Raw genomic sequence first — 22,501 nt, forward strand, 5'->3', positions numbered from 1 at the left:
AAACATATAACGCACAGTCTGTTATTCTCCACTTAGAATGTGAGCCACAAGTTAAGTTCTAACTATTAAACACTTTCTGAGAGAAATGGGTGTTAAGTTGTGATGTTTGAAATATGACAGAGCCTCATCCTGGACATTTCTTGGACTGTCATCTTTTGTTCTGTTATTAGTAATAATATTACAGTTATTAATAACTGTATACATATGGTATGAATATATTGCCTTGGGTAATTCTGTATCCTTGTTTAATTAGTTTATATAATATCACATGTGTTATTTAGAAAAATAAAACAGTTAACTAGTTAATGGAACACCTGTGATTAATTTATATGATTTTTATTTCTTATACTGCACCTTCAAACAACCCAGAGCTGTATGTTTAGAATCAGCACAGAAGATATGAAAAAGAAACCAGAGGCTTACCTTTACACGTTCCACTATGTCTTAGTGGCACCAGTATTCAGCAACAATTTATTCCTTCTACATGTACAACTGGACTATAGAACTGGCTGCAGCAATGAGATGCAATGTTATGATCTAAAGAACATTTTCAATGTGCTTAGTTACTTTTAATTTGACTGAACTAAAGAACCAGATATTTTTCATATCATGAATAATCCAGCTAGAAGCTCACAGAGAGGATTCCTACTGTTTCCTATCACGGCCAGGCCATTTAACTTCACCTGTTGCTCAGGTGAAAGTCCCTCTACTCTGTTCCTCAACATGACCCTGATGATGCTCATTAGAGTAAACCTCCACATCATGTCTTGCTGGGTGAATAAACAATTATCTTAGGCCATTCTAAGTAAGTAATTAAGTAAACTTTATTTATATAGCACCTTTCACAGACATGGAAAGTCACAAAGTGCTTTACAAAAAAGGCACATAACAGTAATAGAAACAATATAAAATCAGTGAACAAATTAAAAAATTTAAAAGCCCGCCTGAATAAATATGTCTTGAGACTTTTTTTAAAAGAGTCAGTGGAGTCGTAGTAGTACAGTGATAGAGGGAGAGCATTCCAGAGCCTCGGGGCCACCACCTGAAATGCTCTCTCACCAAGGGTTTTAAAATACGTTCTGGGTACCGTCAGCAGCATCTGATTAGAAGACCTCAAAGTCCTAGAAGGACAGAGAGGCTTCAAAAGGTCCACTATATATTTGAGAGCCTCACCATGAAGTGCCAAAGTTAAAACCAAAATGTAAAAATGAGTCCTAAAGTGCACAGGGAGCCAATTCAAAGAGGCCAGAACAGGAGTTATGTAAGCTATTCTGTGGGTCTTAGTTAAAAGCCTGGCTGCAGCATTTTACACAGACTGAAGGCGAGCCATGAAGGATTTATTTAGACCCGCTGAAAGGCTGTTACAGTAGTCTAAATGAGAAGAAATAAACGCATGGACAATCATTTCTAGTTCCTTCTGTGATAAAATAGATCGCAGCTTTGAAATATTCCTTAAATGGTAAAAACAGTTACGAACTAACAGCTTACAATGATTGTCTAAAGACAAAGAACTGTCAAAGACAACACCCAAATTTCGCAGATTATTTTTTACCGACGGGTTTAAGAACATAAGATGCTTCCTGATATCAGCGATTTTATCGTCAGGAGCAACGATAAGAGTCTCAGTTTTGTTTGCATTTAACTGCAGGTAGTTGTCATTCAGCCATATTTTGATGTCAGATAGGCAGTTACTGAGTTCAGTCAATTTATATAACTCAGAGGATTGAAACGAACAGTATATATCAAAAGCATACACATGGTATGAGACAGTACTGTAGCATTTTAAAATAAAACCTAAAGGGCGTAAATACAATGAAAAGAGGAGTGGGCCCAAAACTGAACCTTGGGGTACCCCACAGCACAGCTGTGCAACATCGGAGTAGATGTTATTCATAAAAACAGTAAAAGACCTTTCAGATAAATAAGAAATAAACCAATTTAAAACAGTGACAGAAATACCAAAAATATCTCTCAGTCTGTTGATAAGAACTGTGTGATCCACAATGTCAAAAGCTGAAGTCAGGTCCAGTAAAACCAACACAGTGTAGTTTTCAGAATCAGCTGCCATCAACACATCACTAGAAACGTTTAATAATGCTGTTTCTGTGGAGTGCAATCTGCAAAAACCAGACTGAAAAATGTCCATAAAATCATTTTCCTCTAAAAAGGAATTCAATTGTTGTGCTACAACCTTCTCAAGGATATTTGACATGAAAGGAAGTTTGGAGATAGGTCTGTAGTTTTCAGGCAGAGAAAAATCCAAGTTAGGCTTTTTTTAGCAGAGGACAGACAGCAGCCCTTTGAAAACAGTGAGGTACAGATCCAGAACAAAGAAAGGAATTTATCAAGTTTACTACACTGGGACCAATGCAATTAAAAATATATTTAAAAAGAGATGTAGGGAGGACATCAAGGGGACTCGATGACAGTGTCATATGCGCCAATAGATTTGTGATGTCCTTAATGGACACTGGGGTAAAAGAGGACCACTTCTCAGAAGTCAGAAGACAAGGGTCCAGACAGTGGGAAGGTGAAGGACAGGTACTGACTGGCTCTGATGTTGGCAACTTTGTCTGTGAAATAATTTAAAAACTGATTACAGTTAGCATATGTAAAAGCACTTTGAGATGAAAACAATGGAGAAACTATGTTCTTAATTGTGTCAAATAAAATGTTTGGATTTTGTTCTTAGGATTTGATGAGATTAGCGAAATAACTGGCTTTGGCACTCTTGAGCAATTCATTTAAGGAGCTGGTCTTTAAAGTGGAGCTTGTGAACCACCAGATCAGTGCGTTTCCATAAACGTTCAGTTTTTCGACATGTTCTCCTCAAGGTCACGGTTTCCTTATTAATCCAAGGACAGTTTGTGTGCTGAACAGTGCTCTGTTTTAAAGGTGCTATGAAGTTCGAAATGTCCTTACAGTAGGTGTTGAAACAGGAAACCTCTAAGTCCACATTCATGAAGTTAAAATCTAAGGCGGCAGGATCAAAAAGAGAAATAAAAGCTTCAGCGGTGTGCTCATTTATGATCCTTCTTTGGATCAAAAGACTAAGAGGAGCAGGATCAGGGCTGAAGGACACATTGAAATATATACACTTGTGATCACTGAAAAATATATCCTCTACACGAACATCTTCCACATTAGGGCCTAAAGAGAAAACAAGGTCTCAAGTATGGCCTTTATAATGAGTGGGGGCACATACATGTTGAGTAAAGTGAAAGGAGTCTGTGATAGAGAGAATGTCAGCAGCTGCCTTACAGGAATCATCAATGTGGAAATTAAAATCACCCAAAATTAAAACGTTGTCCAGCTTAATGATAGAGGACAGCAGCTCAGTGAATTCAGATAAAAACACGCCGGCTGTGCCTGGAGGTCTGTATACTAAAATGTAATAAAATATATTAAAAGAGCCAACTGTGATTATTTGTAGCTCAAAAGTAGAGAATGGAGCTGGATTAACAAGTCTGCAGGAGAAACTGTCTTTAAGCACGACCCGTAGTCCACGGCCTCGACGCGCTTCCCGGGGTGTTGCAAGCCCCGAACAGTTTCCTGGACAGAGTTCCCGCAGATGAACGAAATCCAAGCCTTGCTGCCATGTTTCAGTTAAAAACATAAAGTCAAGAGACTCCTTCGTAATCAATTCGTTAAAGGCAAAAGACTTGTTGCTAATGGAGCGCACGTTGAGGAGGGCCATACGCAGAGATGATAGTTTAGCAGCTCTCACATCCGTTATCAGCGGCACGCAGATTAAACTGCGCATATCAGAGGAGCGTTTGTGACGAAGAAATCTACGATGGTGAGCATGTAGACCTCCATCCATGCAAGGTGAGTAATATGCTGAAAACAGGCAGGTGGAGGTCTCCACTAGCCCGGCTCCCGGTGACATGTCTGACTCCCAGCTGGATGGCACAATCCGCAGACAACAAGAAGGTCCCCATTTCTCTGCTAAAAATCTACACAATCGTCTTAAACGAACCTGGACTCCGGCTCTAGATTCCCTTTTTAATTTTTTGTGTCTGGAGTTTAGTAGAAAACACCCGTGTGAGTAGCAAACAAACGGAGGTGGACAACTCCCTCTGAAACTGCTCCAACTGTCACAACAAACCATTAGCGACTCTTTGATCACCAACAGCGCATCCCGGTCGTAAACACGGGCAGCAAAAGTGCCAAAGTTTTTATCTAGACCAGTAAAAGCTAAATAAATTAAAAATAAAAGCACCGAATTTAAAAAGTACAAACGGGTAAAAGGAGTAAAACCAGCGAAGCCACACAAAGGCGCCATCTTGCATCTTAATCATTCTGAGTCAGCATTCAGGTTTTATCGCTAACTTAAGCCTGAGTTATGCTGCTCTGCTTCCACCTGTTCCTGTGTGGAAACACGCACCAGACTCAGCTCTCCGGTTAGTTCTGCAGTTGCTCTGAAATAAGCCCTGTTCGAGGCGCTCTGTGTAACTTTTCAGGTAATGATCGAGGAATGCTGACAGCTCTGGACAGAACAGCTGTCCTGAACCTCTCCAGGATGGACAGAATGTCAGTCCACTGGTGCCTGTGTGCATATTTGCACAGTCGCCGTGCCGCCTGTGTGCGCAAATAACACTTTTCTTTTCTTTTAACTGATTGCCAGGTTAGGTGAAGTGGGCAGTGATTATATGGAGAACAATAAAAACAAATCAGATTGTTTTTTAGATAAAAATGTGAAATCCAATGCCATTTTGTGGCTTAGTGCATCTTTTTAATACTTCTAAATTTCGTCCTTTAAGAGATCAGGGGCTGTTCAGAAAACATCCGGGGCTTTTGCCCCGGAAGCCAAGTTCTGGCTGAAAGAAAAGAAAAAGAACACATCAGCGTTCTAAATTACACACTGGCTGTGCACTGTATTTAATAACTACTTAAATCAGCTGATCACACACAATTTATTATTGTTTCATGCAGATTACTTTAACTGTAATGTCACACACAATGGTTATCATGGTCCATTCAATGGCGACGTGTGCAGACGATGCGGCTTCTCTCTCTCCCAATTGTGTTATGTCCTGTGAAGCTCAGTGTTTTTGTATGTCTTTGTTGCATCTAACTACTGAAAGGTGAACATACTGCCACAAGTTTCTGCTTGAAGTTGGCAGAACAGAATTTTACAGCGTTTAACTTCGTGCAGGCTAAGAAGCCACCATCCACTCCCACTCTCGCAACTTTTCCTCAGTGGAGGCACTACAAGCGCCGTGAGAGGAAGCAGAAGAAGGGCAAGCATGGAGGTATCAGGGCTAGGCCAGCAGCTAGCCCACACAAGCTGGCGATCACCATGGTCCTGTTGGCCAACGTACGCACTTTGGACAACAAGCTGGATCACATCCGACTGCTTCGTTCAACTACAAGACTGGTGAGAAATTGCTGTATGTTTGTGTTTACCGGGAGATGGCTCCACAAGAGCATTGTGAACTGTGCCATTCAGCTTGAACGGCTAACGTGCTACTGAGCAGACAGAGCTCTCACCAAGGGAGGTAAGACCGTAGGCGGAGAACACTGTGTTTACATCAATGACACCTGGTGACGTGATGCTGCTGTGGTTTGCCCCCACTGCTCACCATTTGTGGAGTTTGTTGTGGAAAATTATTTTAATGCTCTGACCTTCTTTTTACCCCTCTCACCTATGACCTCTGTGTTTGGTTACTTAGAGGAGAGGGGTTCTAAATTCATTATCAGGAGAGTTTATGGTTAACACTCCCTGAAGTGTTGTATCTCAAAGGATGGTAGATGGGTGCCCTCATAAATAACTTTGTCACCTCTGACCTGGGGAGGGTCTAGGGGCTATATTTCTAAACTCTTTCAAGTTGAGATAACACCCACATACTGGTATAAATACTGTCTGTAAATTCTGTACGGGGCTCTGCTTCACTGATTAGCTCAGTGACAGGGTCTTCAAACGCTGTATGCCTTTGAATAAACTTATAAAGACAAATTCCGGTCTTTCTCTTGTTAATGAGTTGTCTTCTCTCTCACTTTCATAAGAAAATCCACAACAATTTTGGTGTCACGAACAGGATCCGACGTGCCAGAGGAATTCCGCAGGAGGGGATAAGGACGCTTGGCCAGCCAGGAAGACTTTAAGTTGTCCTCAGTCCACCTCCATTTAACAGAGGGGAGTCCTAGTGCCTGCCTGCGTCTTCTGGCTGATTGGATCCGGACCATAGATCTGAAAATATATCTGGGTGAGAAGTTGCTCTGAATGATAAAATATATATTATTTTTATTACACATTGACCATCATCTCCTAACTAATTGATTAGGTTTCGGCGTTGGGAGAGGGAGGACATTGGCTGATGGCCAGTTAACCCTGTAAAGAATACAGGGAGGTTCTTATTGGTAACAATAAGAAAAAGCAAAACAAAGGGTTTTGCAGGTGGTTTTTGCAATTTCTACAGAGGGCAGACGTGCCGCTGAACGGGTAAAAAAAAAAAAAAAAGAAAAATGGCATCAGGCGTGCCTCCTTCTTCAGACTCTGCGATTTGTAAAATAATGAAAGAAAAAGGTGGAGATGATTGTGTTAAATGTGCTTTAATTTGGGAACACAAATTTGGTTTTCCACAGGGTGGAAGTTTGAGTGTAAATCAGTTAAATTAAGTAAAACAGTTGATGGATGGAGATTGGGAGAAAATGAAAAATAAGAAAAAGATTAAAAAACAACATTTAGATCAGAGAGACATATGGGTAAAGTGTTGGAATGAATGGATTACAGAGGCTATGCGTAGGGAAAGAAAGTCCAAATTGAAACAGATGGCAGGGGGAAAAGATTTGTCCGGGGACGTGTAACAGATATGACAATGCTGGTCATACTGTTGATGATCCTACGTTTTCACCTCCATATAGACCTAGTGATGCTTCACCCTCCTGTCCATATGCTCCATCCTTACAGACGGAGTTGCGGACCCTCCAGATGGCAGACCTTGATCTAGACTCCCGTCCTCCTCCAGCAGCAGGTCAACCAGTAAATCTGCCCGCAAGTCAGCCAAGTCAACTCGCCAGTCTGCCTGAGCATCAGCCTGCAAGTCTACCCACACATCCACCTGCAGCGCAGGCTGACCTCACCAAGCAAAGTGGCACCAGCGGAGCACAGGGTGTAGTCATACACCCTCCTTCTCTTCTAACTCCATTCCTTACTAAGATAAAACAGCATACAGATGAGCAGCGACCGGGATCATCGAAGGACCAGAAATCACCTTTACTCTCCTCTCCTGTTACTTTTCCTGAGTTTGCATGGCTACGAATTGGAAAACAGCGAGGAGAGGTTGAAAAAAAGAGGGAGCAATTTATCAATGCCCTATGTTGGAATTAGCCGAAACGAATGAGCCTCAGTTGATGTTTAGACTGTGGACTGCAGCGGCCATCCAAGCCAGCGCTGCGTTACTTCTGAATCCCGTAGAAGACGGAAGAAATTTGCTACGGAACTTAAAGCTTTATGCCACGAAATGAGACCTACGGGCACAGAAATTTGCCGGCTCCTTGCAGCAAAAATCAAACCTGGAGATTTAGTTGGTCTGAGACTGCCAGATCCTGCAGTGCGCCTTGTCATGACAACCGGTGGTGAAGATGGTGATTTAAATCATCGTAATGGGCCATGGTATAATGCCGTGGAACATTTGTGCACTGACTTGATCACAAAATTTCCACAGAGGAGTGATTGTGCCGTGCTACAACATGTCAAACAATGTCCTGATGAGACTGCCGCTGATTTTCTTTATCGTATGGAAGAAGCGTTCAATAAACATTCAGGTATAGAACGCCCTGCTAACTTTACTGTATTGGGCCCCTGAGAAAAGATGCTGTGTGGATATATTATGGAAGGACTTCTCCCTGAGATCGCGGCACAAACTTAGACTCTTTATGTTGGTTGGAGACATGGGGTACGTTTTGAGGAGATGAAAAGACATGCTTCACACACGATTACGTCATTAAAGACAGGAAGAAGAAAAAAGTGGACAAAAGAGAGACTGATTTGCATAACGCTGCCCTGACTCTGTATTACAGCACAAATCAACGTGGTTTTTTTCTCGGGGACGCAGGGCAGAGGTCGGGGAAGAGGACTGTGGTCCCGCTCCGATGCTTCCCATAACTGTGGACAGTTGGGACACTGGAAGAATGAATGTCCAGAGAAACTGCAGCGGCCTGACAGCGGCAATTGGGGGGGGGGGGGGACCCTGGATTTGGCTGCCACTCGCATTGAGGAGGGGTCTTTCAAGGAGCGTGAGGTTTCACATACACACACCACACAGTTGCATGATGATACTGATTCACATAGGTTGGTTACAGAGGCCATAATACACTTAGAAGGTGCCTCCGTAGTTTTACCAGGCACGTATCTCCATACACAGAACCCTGCTTTTAAAATAATGCCTATGTTTTCTATGATGGTGATGGGTGAAAAAATTTATTTTGTTGTAGATTCAGGAGCGACACACTCTGTTTTATCAGCTAAATGTATCAAAGAGCATCCAAAACTGAGTGGTCGATATGTTCATTCTGTCTCTGCTACAGGTGAAACAGTTAGGGAAAGTTTTTCTGTTCCTCTAAAGTGTTCCACTCTGCAGGGAGTGCAGTTGAAACATTCTTTTTTGGTGTCTCTTTGGTGTCCTTTAAATTTGATGGGTAGAGATTTGATATGCAGATTGAATATTGCTATTACTTCAAACCCTGATGGACTGACAGTTCACAGTCAGAAGGACTTTGACTATGACTACACTGCAGTACATTGCGCTCCAGATCAACCCTTATATGCATATCAGTGGAAGCTTCCAGTTGGTCCTTTACCTCAACATTTTGTCACATTGGTAGTAAATGGTGTGACACCTGACAGTGATATAATGGCTGCAGATGATGTGTTATATGTATCTGATGGACCTGATTTTGACTATGAGGACAGTTGGTACAAAATTACAAATGAGAGCGTGTACCTCTCTGGCATGTACTGGAATGATCACACAGCAGCTTTATCTGTGACTTTGACCTCTGAACAGCTGCATTTCTTTCAAGTTTCTGGTTCATATATCATTGGCCAAGTCGGACAATATGGAATGGAAGGATGTGGGGTTTTTTGTTAGGTGTTGTCTCCTTGCCACAGATTGGATGGAGACAGATGTCCCATATGTGTTTGTGTCTCCTTCTCAAAATGCTTTCAAAAGACATTGTCTCACTGTTGTTGCCTGTAATCGTAGAGTGCAGCTGATTTCACATTCGCATCTATTTTTAGCTACTGCTTCTTATGCGGACGCAGATCTTGCAAAGCTGCCTAATTCATTGTGGGCTGCTCACAAATATGATGTTGGTCTTATTACAGATTGTGAGCCAGTTGTTATTATTCCTAAATCAAACTACAGGCATGTCAGAAACAATACTTATTAAAAAAGGAGGCTTTGGAGGGGATTCGTCCTGTTGAAGCTGGGGTAATTGTACCCTGTCCAAATTCACCTGTGAGAACACCGTTGTTCCCTGAAAAAAAAGTTAGGCCCCCTGAACTACCTGACAAATGGAGATTTGTCATGGACCTTCAGGCTGTTAACCAGTCTGTTGTGGCCCACGCACCATCAGTTCCGAACCCTTCTACGATTTTGTCACAAATTCCACCAGAAGCTAAATATTTTTCAGTAATAGACCTGGCAAATGCATTTTTTTTCTGTCCCTGTACACAGTATTTGTTTGCTTTTGAGTTTGATGGGAAGCCTTATTGATTTACCCACCTTAGTCAGGGCTACACTGAGAGTCTGACTATTTTTAACACAGCTCTGAAGGACTCTTTGGCTGATTTGACTCTGTCTCCTGGAACTGTCCTTACACAGTATGTTGATGATTTAATATTATCAGCAGGATCAGCAGATCAATGTAGGAAAGACACCTTGAAACTGCTTCAATATCTTCATACAAAGGGTCACAAATTTTCAAAATCTAAAATGCAGTTTGTGTAGGAAGAAGTGGCATTTCTTGGTCATGTTCTCTCACATAAAAGCAGAAAACTGTCCCCTCAGCGCATTTAAGCAGTTCTGAAAATCCCAAAACCTGTCACAAAGAAACAAGGGATGTCATTTTTAGGTATGACAGGCTATTGCAGAGCTCACATTCTGAATTACTCTGAGCTGGAAGCACCTTTGGCCAGTTTAATATATGAGAGGAGCCTGGCAGCTGCAGATAAGAATTCTAGAATTGCGCCGCTCAAGGTGGCAGCAGGTTGGAGCAGATCTGTTTGATTCTGATTTATTCTTTTTTGGGAACTATTCCTCTTGTGGTGGATACAGTTGATTTTTTTTGTATGACTGTCCACTCCAGTGTCGGATGCTGTGCAGCTTGGAGGATTTTTCTTAATACTTTCTATTTTTGGACATTTGTTATGATGCATTGCCATGGCAATGGGGTTGTTTCTTACAACCAGGAGCAGCTGATTAATATCTCAAAAGCTCAAATAATACTTCAGCTATAACCCTAAATCCCTGATGAGTTGAAAAGGAGATGCCATGGATGCAGAGCAGGAGCTAAGAGAAGAGAGAGAAGGAGGAAGTTCAAACCATCTCTTCCGTCGATTTTGATGGGCAATGTGAGATTGTTGGGAAACAAGTTGGATGAACTCCAAGCCCTACAAAGGACCCAGCCAGAGTACCGGGCATGCAGTATCATGTGTTTTACTGAGACATGGCTGCAGGATCATATCCCCGACTTCAGCGTCTCTCTGCCGGGCTTTTTAACCATACGAGCAGACAGAGATTTAAAGAGGAGCGGCAAATGTAAAGGAGGTGGACTGGCAGTACTTGTGAACAACAGATGGTGTAATCCAGGACATGTTACTGTGAAGTGTCATCTCTGCAGTCCAGATATTGAACTGTTGGTAGTAAGTTTTCGTCCATATTATTTACCCAGAGAGTTCACCAGTGTTATTTTGGCAACGGTTTACGTTCCACCTTCCGCTGTTGCCGACACTGCATGTGATGCCATCAGCTCAGTTGTTGCTAAGCTACAGACACAAAACCCCAATGCTTTTGTGGCAATTTCTGATGATTTTAACCATGCTTCACTCTCTGCTACACTTCCAACGTTTCAACAGTTTATCAGCTGCTCTACCAGAGAAAACAAAACATTGGATTTGTTTTATGCAAATGTCAAGGACTCATACATCTCTACAGCAAGACCTCCTCTAGGCAAATCAGATCACAATCTTGTTTTTGTCTGCTCGAAATATAAGCCCCTTGTTCAAAGGCAACAAGTAATAAAGAGGACTGTGAGAAAATGGTCACAGGAAGCTGAAGAAGCTCTGCAAGGTTGCTTTGAGGCTACAGACTGGGACACACTGTGCGAGCCACATGGAGAGGACATCAATGCCATGACTGAGTGTGTAACCGACTATATAAACTTCTGTGTGAATAACATCATCCCCACCAGAACCGTGAGATGCTTCCCCAATAACAAACCTTGGATCACCAGTGACCTGAAGGACCTGCTTAACAAGAAAAAAAGAGCCTTCAGAGAGAGAGACAGAGAATTATTGAGGAGTATACAGAAGCAACTTAAAGTCAAGATAAGAGGTGTACAAGAAGAAGTTGGAGAGCAAGCTCCAGCAAAACAATATCAGAGATGTGTGGACAGGGATGAAGAAGATCACAGGCTTCAAGCAGAAGGATGATCAGACCGATGGAGGTCTGGACAGGGCCAATGAACTGAACACATTCTTCAATAGGTTCAGTTCAGAAACAAGCTTCGCATCCTCCTCTCCTGCTCACAGCCAAACAGACATTCCATCTTCCTTTGACCCACAGGACCCACAGCTGTCCAGTAACACCTCACATTTTTTATCTTCCACCTCAGCCCTAGACCCTTCTGCTTCTACATGTTTGCCTTCAACCATATCAGAAGATGCTGATGCTTCCTTTGCTTCCCCCTTCCACCTGTGTGTCTCAAGAAGTCAGGTGAAGAGACAACTGGAGAGACTGAATAGGAATAAGGCTGCAGGTCCAGATCATGTCAGCCCTAGAGTCCTGAAGGCCTGTGCAGAGCAGCTCTGTGGGATTCTGCAGCACCTCTTCAACCTTAGCCTGGCCCAGAAGAAGGTTCCGGTGTTGTGGAAGACCTCCTGTCTTGTTCCGGTACCAAAGAAAACTCACCCATCAGTCCTGAATGACTATAGACCTGTTGCCCTGACATCTCACATCATGAAGGTCCTAGAGAGACTCCTGTTGGCCCACCTGAGTAAGCAAACAGGAAACCATTAAGACCCCCTTCAGTTTGCTTATCGCTGTGGAGTTGGAGTTGAAGATGTCATCATACACCTGCTTCAACAAACCCACTGTCATCTGGACAAAGCCAGTAGCACTATGAGGATCATGTTATTTGATTTCTCCAGTGCATTTAATACAATCCAACCTGATTTGCTTTTTCAGAAACTCAAGAAGACTCAGGTGGAGGCCTCAACAATCTCCTGGATCAAAGACTACCTGGCAAACAGACCACAGTTTGTGAGACTGAAGGGTTGTGAGTCTAACCAGGTAGTCAGCAGCACAGGAGCACCACAGGGGACTGTACTCTCATCATTCCTTTTCACTCTGTACACCTCAGACTTCCAGTACAAGACAGACTCCTGTCATCTGCAGAAATACTCGGATGATTCTACAGTCGTGGGGTGGATCAGAGATGGACAAGAAGCTGAGTACAGGATGGTGGTGGACCGCTTTGTGGCATGGTGTGGAAACAATCATCTCATGTTGAACGTGACTAAAACAAAGGAGATGATTGTAGATTTTAAGAGAAACAGGAATAAGTCAAAAACTATTTCTATCATGGGAGAAGAAGTGGAGGTGGTGCAGGAGTATAAATACCTCGGTGTTCACCTGGACAACAGACTAGAGTGGAGATGCAACTGTGAAGCCATCTACAAGAAGGGACAGAGCAGACTGTACTTCTTGAGGAAGCTTAGGTTCTTTGGTGTTTGCAGCAAGATGATGCATATCTTCTATAAGTCTGTTGTGGAAAGTGTGATCTCTTCTACCATCATCTGCTGGGGAAGCAGCATCAGAGCCAGGGACTTAAAAAAGCTCAACAAGCTGATAAAAAAGGCTGGCTCTGTTCTGGGGACTCCTCTGGAACCTCTGGAGATCATTGTGGAAAGAAGGATTCTTCATAAAATGAAGAATATTATGGAGAACCCGGCGCATCCTCTTCATGAGACTGTCCTACAACAACAGAGTGTCTTCAATCAGAGGCCTCTTCAGATCTGCTGTAAGACGGAGCGCTACAGGAGATCCTTCCTGCCCACAGCCATCAGCATCTACAACGGCTCTTTGAGGAAACCTTCATAATTATCATGAATTGCTTAAATATAAATACAAAATAATTGCTCTTGAAGTGACTGAAAAAAATGGCATAACTAAAAGACTCAACAGGATTAGATGCCAAATAGGCATGCACCCAGCACAGAGCAGATCCCTTTAGTGAGGTAACAATATAAGTAATCTTGGAGGCAGCAGTAGGGAAAAGGGAGGGGGAACGACTAAATGCTAATTCACACTGGAGAGAAAAACCACCAAAGTTATTAGGATTACCATCAAACAGTTCAGACGGACGGAAGTCAGGCTCTCGGATCCCAGACGATAGCATTGTGGGTGGCTGAGGATTCTCTAAACAAACTGGAGGATTGGAAGAGGCAGGTGAGAGTTTGGTTAGGATTTTGCTTAAAGCATGAACCATACCATCATGTTCCGTGAGATGAGAATCCGTAGTCCTTTGCTGTTGCAGTAGCTGTTGAAGCATGGTTTCAGTAGATTGTAGGCGTTCCTTTAAGGAAGTCTGTTCATCATCTGAATTGTTCTTCAACATGTTAGATGGCTGGAACATACTATCATGAATTGCTTAAATAGTCGAAGTAGAACAAAACCAGAGGATGAAACAGACTCAGCACACAGGATAAGACGGTAAATGAGGTTTATTTCTACTGTAGACTTTGTTTAAGGAATCTTGAGTTGGAGTTGTCCAGAAGCCAGAGGAGGAGGAGGTAAACCCAGGAATCCAAGGAGAGAGAGAGAGTACTGGTGATGAGAATATTTACAGTGCAGTCTTTAGGAGGGAGTATTACCAGATGTTGGCAGGCAGGTAGGCCGATAGGCAGGCAGAAAGCAGGCAGACGGATAAGCAGGCAGACAGGAGTCCACATAACTGAGGTTATGTTCCAGCAAAGGTCTGTATCAGCAGCTACCTTAAGAAGCCCATGAGCTCATTAGGAGAATGCGTTGCAGCTGCAGACAATGAGCTGCCAGAACCAACCAGAAGGGGAGGAGCAGAGATCCTACAATAATGTGAGCTATAACAACATTTAATTTCCCTTTGGGATTGATAAAGTATTTTTGAATTGAATTGAATTGAATAAAATTAAATGGACAGATGAGGCAGAACTGGCTTTCATTGATTTAAAAACAGCCCTGTCTTCTGCGCCTGCATTGCCTTTACCAAACTCTGACAAGCCATTTATTCAAATGGTGGATGAAAAATCTGGTTTCATGTCATCTGTGTTGTTGCAATCCCATGGTGATAAATTGCGACCTGTGGCTTATTATTCCAGTAAGCTTGATGCAGTTGCAGCCAGCTTACCTGGTTGTTTGCGCGCTATTGCAGCAGCTGAGAAAGCAGTGTTAGCGTCACGTGACATTGTTGGATATAATACACTGACACGTTTTGTTCCACATTCTATTTCTATCATCCTCCTGGAATAAAATATGTCTCATCTATCAGCATCAAGGTGGCTTAGGTATTCCTCAATATTACTGGATATGCCTAACATTACAATTAAATGTTGTAACACTTTAAACCCAGCCACACTTCTGCCTATTGAGGAGGATGGTGAAAGTCATGACTGCGCAGCTGTCTTAAATGTTGTTTGTACCCCTCGTCCTGACTTGCAAGACACCCCTTTGTCTAACCCTGATCTTGTTTTGTATGTAGATAGGTCTTCCTCCCGTTCTGTTGTGGGTTTGAATCAAGTACGGTTTGCAGTGTGCTCTGACTTAACTGTTTTGCGCTCAGGTCCTTTGCCGGCGCACTACTCAGCTCAAACAGCTGAATTTATTGTTCTAACTGAGGCTTGCAAGTTGGCAGAAGGAAAGACTGTGACTATTTACACAGATTCCAGATATTCTTTTGGAGTAGTGCATGATTTTGGGGCATTGTGGAAACATCGCTCCTTTTTGAAATCAGATGGAAAACCTATTTTGAATGCTAGACAAGTGTCTGATCTTTTGGATGCTATTTTGTTACCTGCACGTTTGGCTGTAGTTAAGTGTGCTGCGCACACAGGACAGCCTGATTCTGTTTCTATGGGTAATGCAGCAGCGGACTCAGCAGCAAAGGCTTTGAGGCCATTCTCCTCAAATGAAACTTTTCTTTCTCTGACTGATCCACATGCTGTCACTGTTCCTGAAATGCAATCCTGCAGCTACTCTGCAGGAAAAAGAAAAATGGCGAAAGCTGGCTGTATCTTTAACAGCAGTTCTGGCTGGCATTTCTGTGATGGTAGACCATGCCTGCCTAAACATTTTTTTCCCTGGTTTGCTAAATGGACGCACGGATTGGATCATGTGTCCAAAGGGGAAATACTGGATATGGTTAAAAAATATTGGTATACAAATGGGTTTTCAGTGGTAGCTGAAAAGTATTGTAAAATATGTTTGATCTGTGCTTCTCACATCCCCTCAAGGGTTCCTGCACAATCACAAGCAGCACATTTGCCTCCACAGTCCCCATTTCAGCATTTGATGATGGATTTCATTGAGCTGACACCGGCTAAAGGGAAGAAATATTGTTTGGTGGTCGTGGACATGTTTTCTAAATATGTTGAAACTTTTCCAACAAAACACACAGACAGCAGTGCTGTTGCGAAATCTTTGTTGACAGAGATTCTTCCCCATTGGGGGGTCCCAGAGGTGATTTCCAGTGATAACGGGACACATTTTGCTAACAAAGCTTTGCAGGAAATTAGTAAGCTTCTAGGTTTCCAGTTAAATACACATTGTGCTTACCACCCACAATCAGGTGGAGCAGTAGAATGAGAAAATGAAACAATAAAGAATAAATTGGCTAAATGCTGTGAAGAAACAGGGTTGTCCTGGTGAAAAGCTCCCCTCTGGTTCTTATGTATATGCGGATGAGAAATACAGGGGTTGGACAATGAGACAGAAACACCTGTCATTTTAGTGTGGGAGGTTTCATGACTAAATTGAACTAGCCTGATAGCCAGTCTTTATTGATTGCACATTGCACCAGTAAGAGCAGAGTGTGAAGGTTCAATTAGCAGGGTAAGAGCACAGTTTTGCTCAAAATATTGAAATGCACACAACATTATGGGTGACATACCAGAGTTCAAAAGAGGACAAAATGTTTGTTGCACGTCTTGCTGGCGCATCTGTGACCAAGACAGCAAGTCTTTGTGATGTATCAAGAGCCACGGTATCCAGGGTAATGTCAGCATACCATCAAGAAGGACGAACCACATCCAACAGGATTAACTGTGGACACAAGAGGAAGCTGTCTGAAAGGGATGTTCGGGTGCTAACCCGGATTGTATCCAAAAAACATAAAACCACAGCTGCCCCAATCACGGCAGAATTAAATGTGCACCTCAACTCTCCTGTTTCCACCAGAACTGTCCGTCGGGAGCTCCACAGGGTCAATATACACGGCCGGGCTGCTATAGCCAAACCTTTGGTCACTCATGCCAATGCCAAATGTCGGTTTCAATGGTGTAAGGAGTGCAAATCTTGGGCTGTTTACAATGTGAAACATGTATTGTTCTCTGATGAGTCCACCTTTACTGTTTTCCCCACATCCGGGAGAGTTACGGTGTGGAGAAGCCCCAAAGAAGTGTACCACCCAGACTGTTGCATGCCCACAGTGAAGCATGGGGGTGGATCAGTGATGGTTTGGGCTGCCATATCATGGCATTCCTTTGGCCCAATACTTGTGCTAGATGGGCGCGTCACTGCCAAGGACTACTGAACCATTCTTGAGGACCATGTGCATCCAATGGTTCAAACATTGTATCCTGAAGGCGGTGCCGTGTATCAGGATGACAATGCACCAATACACACAGCAAGACTGGTGAAAGATTGGTTTGATGAACATGAAAGTGAAGTTGAACATCTCCCATGGCCTGCACAGTCACCAGATCTAAATATTATTGAGCCACTTTGGGGTGTTTTGGAGGAGCGAGTCAGGAAACGTTTTCCTCCACCAGTATCACGTAGTGACCTGGCCACTATCCTGCAAGAAGAATGGCTTAAAATCCCTCTGACCACTGTGCAGGACTTGTATATGTCATTCCCAAGATGAATTGACGCTGTATTGGCCGCAAAAGGAGGCCCTACACCATACTAATAAATTATTGTGGTCTAAAACCAAGTGTTTCAATTTCATTGTCCAACCCCTGTAGATCCAGAGCTAATTTGAGTCCTTTCGAAATCCTTTTTGGGAGACCTGCAAATAAAGGGGGAAGACCGAGTACTAACCTAAGCACACTAACAACTGCTCATTTTGAACATTCTATGTTGGAATATTGTATGGTTGTGTCACGTTCTCTCTCTCTCTCCCATCAGACGGTGAAAGCTGCCTTACCTCCAGTAGCTGACAGAGCCCTGCACCAGTTCCAGCCAGGACAGTGGGTGCTGATTAGAGACACCAGGAGACGTCACTGGAGAGACAAATGGTGGAGAGGTCTGTTTCAAATTCTGCTGGTGACTCACACTGCCGTGAAGGTCCAGGGACGGGACACCTGGATCCATGCTGCACACTGCAAGGTGTTCACCGGAACACCACCTGAGCAGCATCCTGGCTCTGAACCCCTTGCCTAGAGGGGCTTCCAACGACCGCCCCCCTGTACCAGACTGGTAACAGGGCAGCTTGAAGCGCAGAAACCACTCAGGAGAGGCAGCGGGATTTTTAAGTTTTGTTTATGATTTGTTTTCTCTGGGAAAAAAAAAACAAAAAATTGTTTGCTTTCAGTACCAGAAGAAAGGACATTCCACTTCAATGTCACGATGCAGATGTATGGAAGATGGTCTTTTCTGATGCTGGTGATTGATATTGCAAATATTTTTATTACTACTGTGTTTATTTGGGAAAAGGTACAGCAAAGACAATGTGTGACTAATCTGAGTAATTATGCCAATAATACTCAACAACTGATTGGAAGAGAGATTCATCACTTTTCTGACTACCATGATCAGGATGATAATGTCTGGTGGAAACTGATGCATCAAACTGTGAGGAAGATAAGAACTATGAGTTTGCAAAATAGGATGGCTTTGGATTACCTGTAAGCTGAGAGGGGTGGTGTTTGTCATTTAATTAGGGAACAATGTTGCACTTTTATTCCTGATGTGTCTAACAACATGACAAGTATCCATGATAAATTACAGGAGTTGCTGACGACTCAACAGAAAGAAAATATGGGTTCCTCTTGGAATCCTTGGTCCTGGTTCATTACTGGTGGTTGGACATCCTGGTTGAAAAATATTGGAGTAATTCTTTTATTTTGATTTTTGATTTTGATGTTTCTTTCATGTTGCATTGTTCCAATGGTTAAAGGAATGGTAATGAAACTGATTAATGTTTCCATGCTGAAAGTTGATATGGATGTAGACTTAATTTCTGTTTGTAATGACTATGCTGATTTTGCATTTGAGATAACAGATGGTATGGATTTTATATTGCCTAAGATGCTATAATAATGTGATAACTCTAAACTGTTTGGGGAGTTATTACAGATGTTCAGCATTCTAGTGGTATAAATAGAGATTTGGAGATTTATTCTTTTAAAGTGTTGTTATCCTTATTATTTCAGCCTTTGTTTTGCTAGTAATTTGAGAACATTAGATCTTAGAGAAAAGACCATGGAAATAACACATGTATTTGTTGTATATTCGTTTCTTAGTTTTACTTTGATTATAATCTTGGGTGATGGTTTTGTAGAATTTTCATTTAGTTATGTGATTATCTTGTAATCAGAAGAAAGGAGTGTTGTAGAAAATTCTTTTAATGCTCTGACCTTCTTTTTACCCCTCTCACCTATGACCTCTGAGTTTGGTTACTTAGAGGAGATGGGTTCTAAATTCATTATCAGGAGAGTTTATGGTTAACACTCCCTGAAGTGTTGTATCTCAAGGGATGGTAGATGGGTGCCCTCATAAATAACCTTGTTACCTCTGACCCGGGTAGGGGTCTAGGGGCTATATTTCCAAACTTTTAAGTTGAGATAACACCCACATACTGGTATAAATACTGTCTGTAAATTCTGTACGGGGCTCTGCTTCACTGACTAGCTCAGTAACAGGGTCTTCAAACGCTGTCTCCCTTTGAATAAACTTATAAAGACAAAGTCTGGTCTTTCTCTTTTAATGAGTTGTCTTCTCTTCCATTTTGATTAGAAAATTCACAACAAGTTCATGATCCGAATGCATTTTTCATCCTAGCTAGGCATTTTAACCATGCAGATCTTAAGACTGTGTTTCCTAGAATGCATTAACATATAAACTTTCCAACCTGAGGAAACAATACATTGGATCTTCTTTATACTGCCCAGAGAGAAGCTTACAAGGCCATTCCCCTCCCCCACCTCGGTGCCTCGGACCACATCACTGTAATGCTAATACCAGCACACAAACCACGGGTTAAATCCATGGCTGGATCTGCTCAGGCGTAGACGGCTGCCGGCGGGGCCTGTGGGCTTGTCATTGCAGCTCCCTGGGGTTTCTGCACTGTGGCTGCTGGGTGGTTCCCCTGGGACTCTCCCCTGCTCTTCTCTGAGGGGGTTGCGGTAGTCCCGGCAGTGGTTCTCCTGGGGTTCCTGTGCTCTGGAAGGCCTTTCGATGTCAGTGGCTCGGATCTCCTCTGTATCTGTCCCGGGTCCAGGGGGGCAGGTCTGTGGCTCCTCACACTCACTAATGCATATTTTTATGGAGAAACCTTGTATACACGAGCGAGCTAACACTCAGACCCACAGGCGTTTAGATTCAGGTGTTAACAGATACACAAATGTTCTATATTTAGCCACATTTACCACTAAATACATCTTGCATTAAAAAGTACAGTGCACGTTTTGGTAAAAAAGCTGGTAATATGAACGTTTCTGGAGGTGTAGAAGCAAGCAGGGTGTTATCTTGTATTCTCTTCATCCTTCTTTCTCTCTTCCATTCTTTTCTCCTTCTCTCCCCTTTTCCTTTTTGCCCCCCCTTTCTCTCTTTCGTGCTCCTATTTTTTTTCCTTTTCATTTCTGTCTCCATGTCCGTAACAACTGCAATAATCCCAAAGCAGTTTTCTGATATAGTTTCTTTTTATAAATATCAAACAGAGCTTTAAAGCATTAGCCGTAAAGCTTGACTTCTGAAAGTAAATCTGTTGGGCTTTTTCTTGGCACTCAGACAAAAATTCTGAACGCTATTCTGCCAGACAGGACACGGTTAAAAAACAACAAAAAAAACAGGACAGGTCCAAACAATGAAAAACTAGTTCTGCTGCAAGGATAATCAGCATTGACCTACCAACCATCTAGGACTTGTACACATCTAGGGTCAGGAAAAGCGAAGCAACAACCTGTGCAGACCCTGACAATCCTGAACATAAACTGTTCACGAAAACTGGAAAAGCAAAGAGATCTTCTCTGCTGTGTTTTTTTGCTTCTGTTCCATTCTGCTCCTGCTTTTCTGGACTGTTACAATTTTTTAACCTTTCTCGTCGCTATTCACAGCAGCAGGTCTGTCATCGCAGCCTCTGCCTTGGCAATTATTTCCCCTCTCTGTTCATTTGTGCAGGGCACCTCTGAGTGTGTAATTGCGCATGCAAGGCTGAGTTTGAATTTGAAAAATGCTTTATGTTTGTGGTCCGGATGGCCTATTGAGGCACAAACTACATCCTGCTCAGGCTTAAATCAGAATGATGGATTACAGACCATTGCGCAGGTCTGTGTCTGAAGTGGAGTGCGCCATCGGACCATCACGGGGCAGCTGGTCTAGTCTGACAACACTACGGGAGCGCACACAGCTTGTTAACTGTGTTGCTCTACTTAACTCACAACAGTTGCAGCTTAGAAATTGGCCAATTAGTATTAACATTAAAAAAGACAAACATGTCTGTCAATTAATTTATTAGAGTTTCAGTTCAATTCAGTTTTATTTATATAGCGCCAATTCACAACACGTCTCAGGTTTGTCTCCCATGATCTTTTAATTCTTTTCGGAAACTCACTGTGTTCTTTTTTCTGAGAGTATTTGTTTGACGAGTTCAGCGTTTATCATAAACAGCCACAATATTGAAGCCTGAATGTAATATTAGCAATATTAAAATAGTTTGTTGTAGCTTTGCTAATTTTAAAACATAATGTCACATAACTGTCCTGCAAAGTAAAATCCAACATTTATGTACAGAAAAATAAACTGTTTTACAATGATTGTACTGAATTCAGTTTGTTCATTTTTACGATATACAACATCTTTGATTGTTTAAATTGTGTTTTGGTGACATGAAAAAAATTTTCACAGTATAAACCCTACCCTGGCAGATGTTCATATTCAAAGAACATAATCAGACTGATCCAGCTACAATTGCTCTACAATGACACAATGTTACAGTCAATAATACAATTTGTTTTGCTTGGTGACAAGGTTAAAGCATACACTTGTTTTTCACTAAATGGAAGAGGCCGCCTTAAAATTGGTATTTTTCACCTGCTATGAAGTAATTTTAGCATCCAGTTTGAAAATTACGGATTTCTACAAAGCATTTACATTTTGACACAACTTAAAAGAACTGCAAAGTGCTGTTAACTATGTACATGAAGAACACCCAGTTTTATATATGAATGTATGCCTATGTATTAATGCACATATCTCTGTTTTTTAATTTACATAACTTATCTTTTCAAGGGTTATGTTCGGCACAAGTGGTTTAATTCAATTCAATTCAGTTTATTTATATAGCGCCAATTCACAACACATGTTGTCTCAAGGCACTTCACAAAAGTCAGGTAAATACATTCCAATTAATCCTAGCCATTGAACAGTGCAGTCATATTCAGTTATTTATTCAAATTGGATAAAACGTTTTTCTATCTAAGGAAACCCAGCAGATTACATCCAGTCAGTGACTTGCAGCATTCACTCCTCCTGGATGAGCATGTAGAGACAGTGGACAGTCACTGGTGTTGATTTTGCAGCAATCCCTCATACTGAGCATGCATGTAGCGACAGTGGAGAGGAAAAACTCCCTTTTAACAGGAAGAAACCTCCAGCAGAACCAGAACTAGGCTCAGTGTGAGCAGCCATCTGCCACGACCGACTGGGGGTTTGAGAGAACAGAACAGAGACACAAAGAGAACAAAGAAGCACTGATCTAGGAGTACTTTCTATGGGAAAAGTAAATGTTAATGGATGTAGCTCCTTAAGTTGTTTCACCTAGAAAGAAAGAACAGATAAACTCTGAGCCAGTTTTCAAG

The sequence above is a fragment of the Girardinichthys multiradiatus genome, chromosome 19 (assembly GCF_021462225.1).
Source record: "Girardinichthys multiradiatus isolate DD_20200921_A chromosome 19, DD_fGirMul_XY1, whole genome shotgun sequence".
Classification (NCBI taxonomy): Eukaryota; Metazoa; Chordata; class Actinopteri; order Cyprinodontiformes; family Goodeidae; genus Girardinichthys; species Girardinichthys multiradiatus.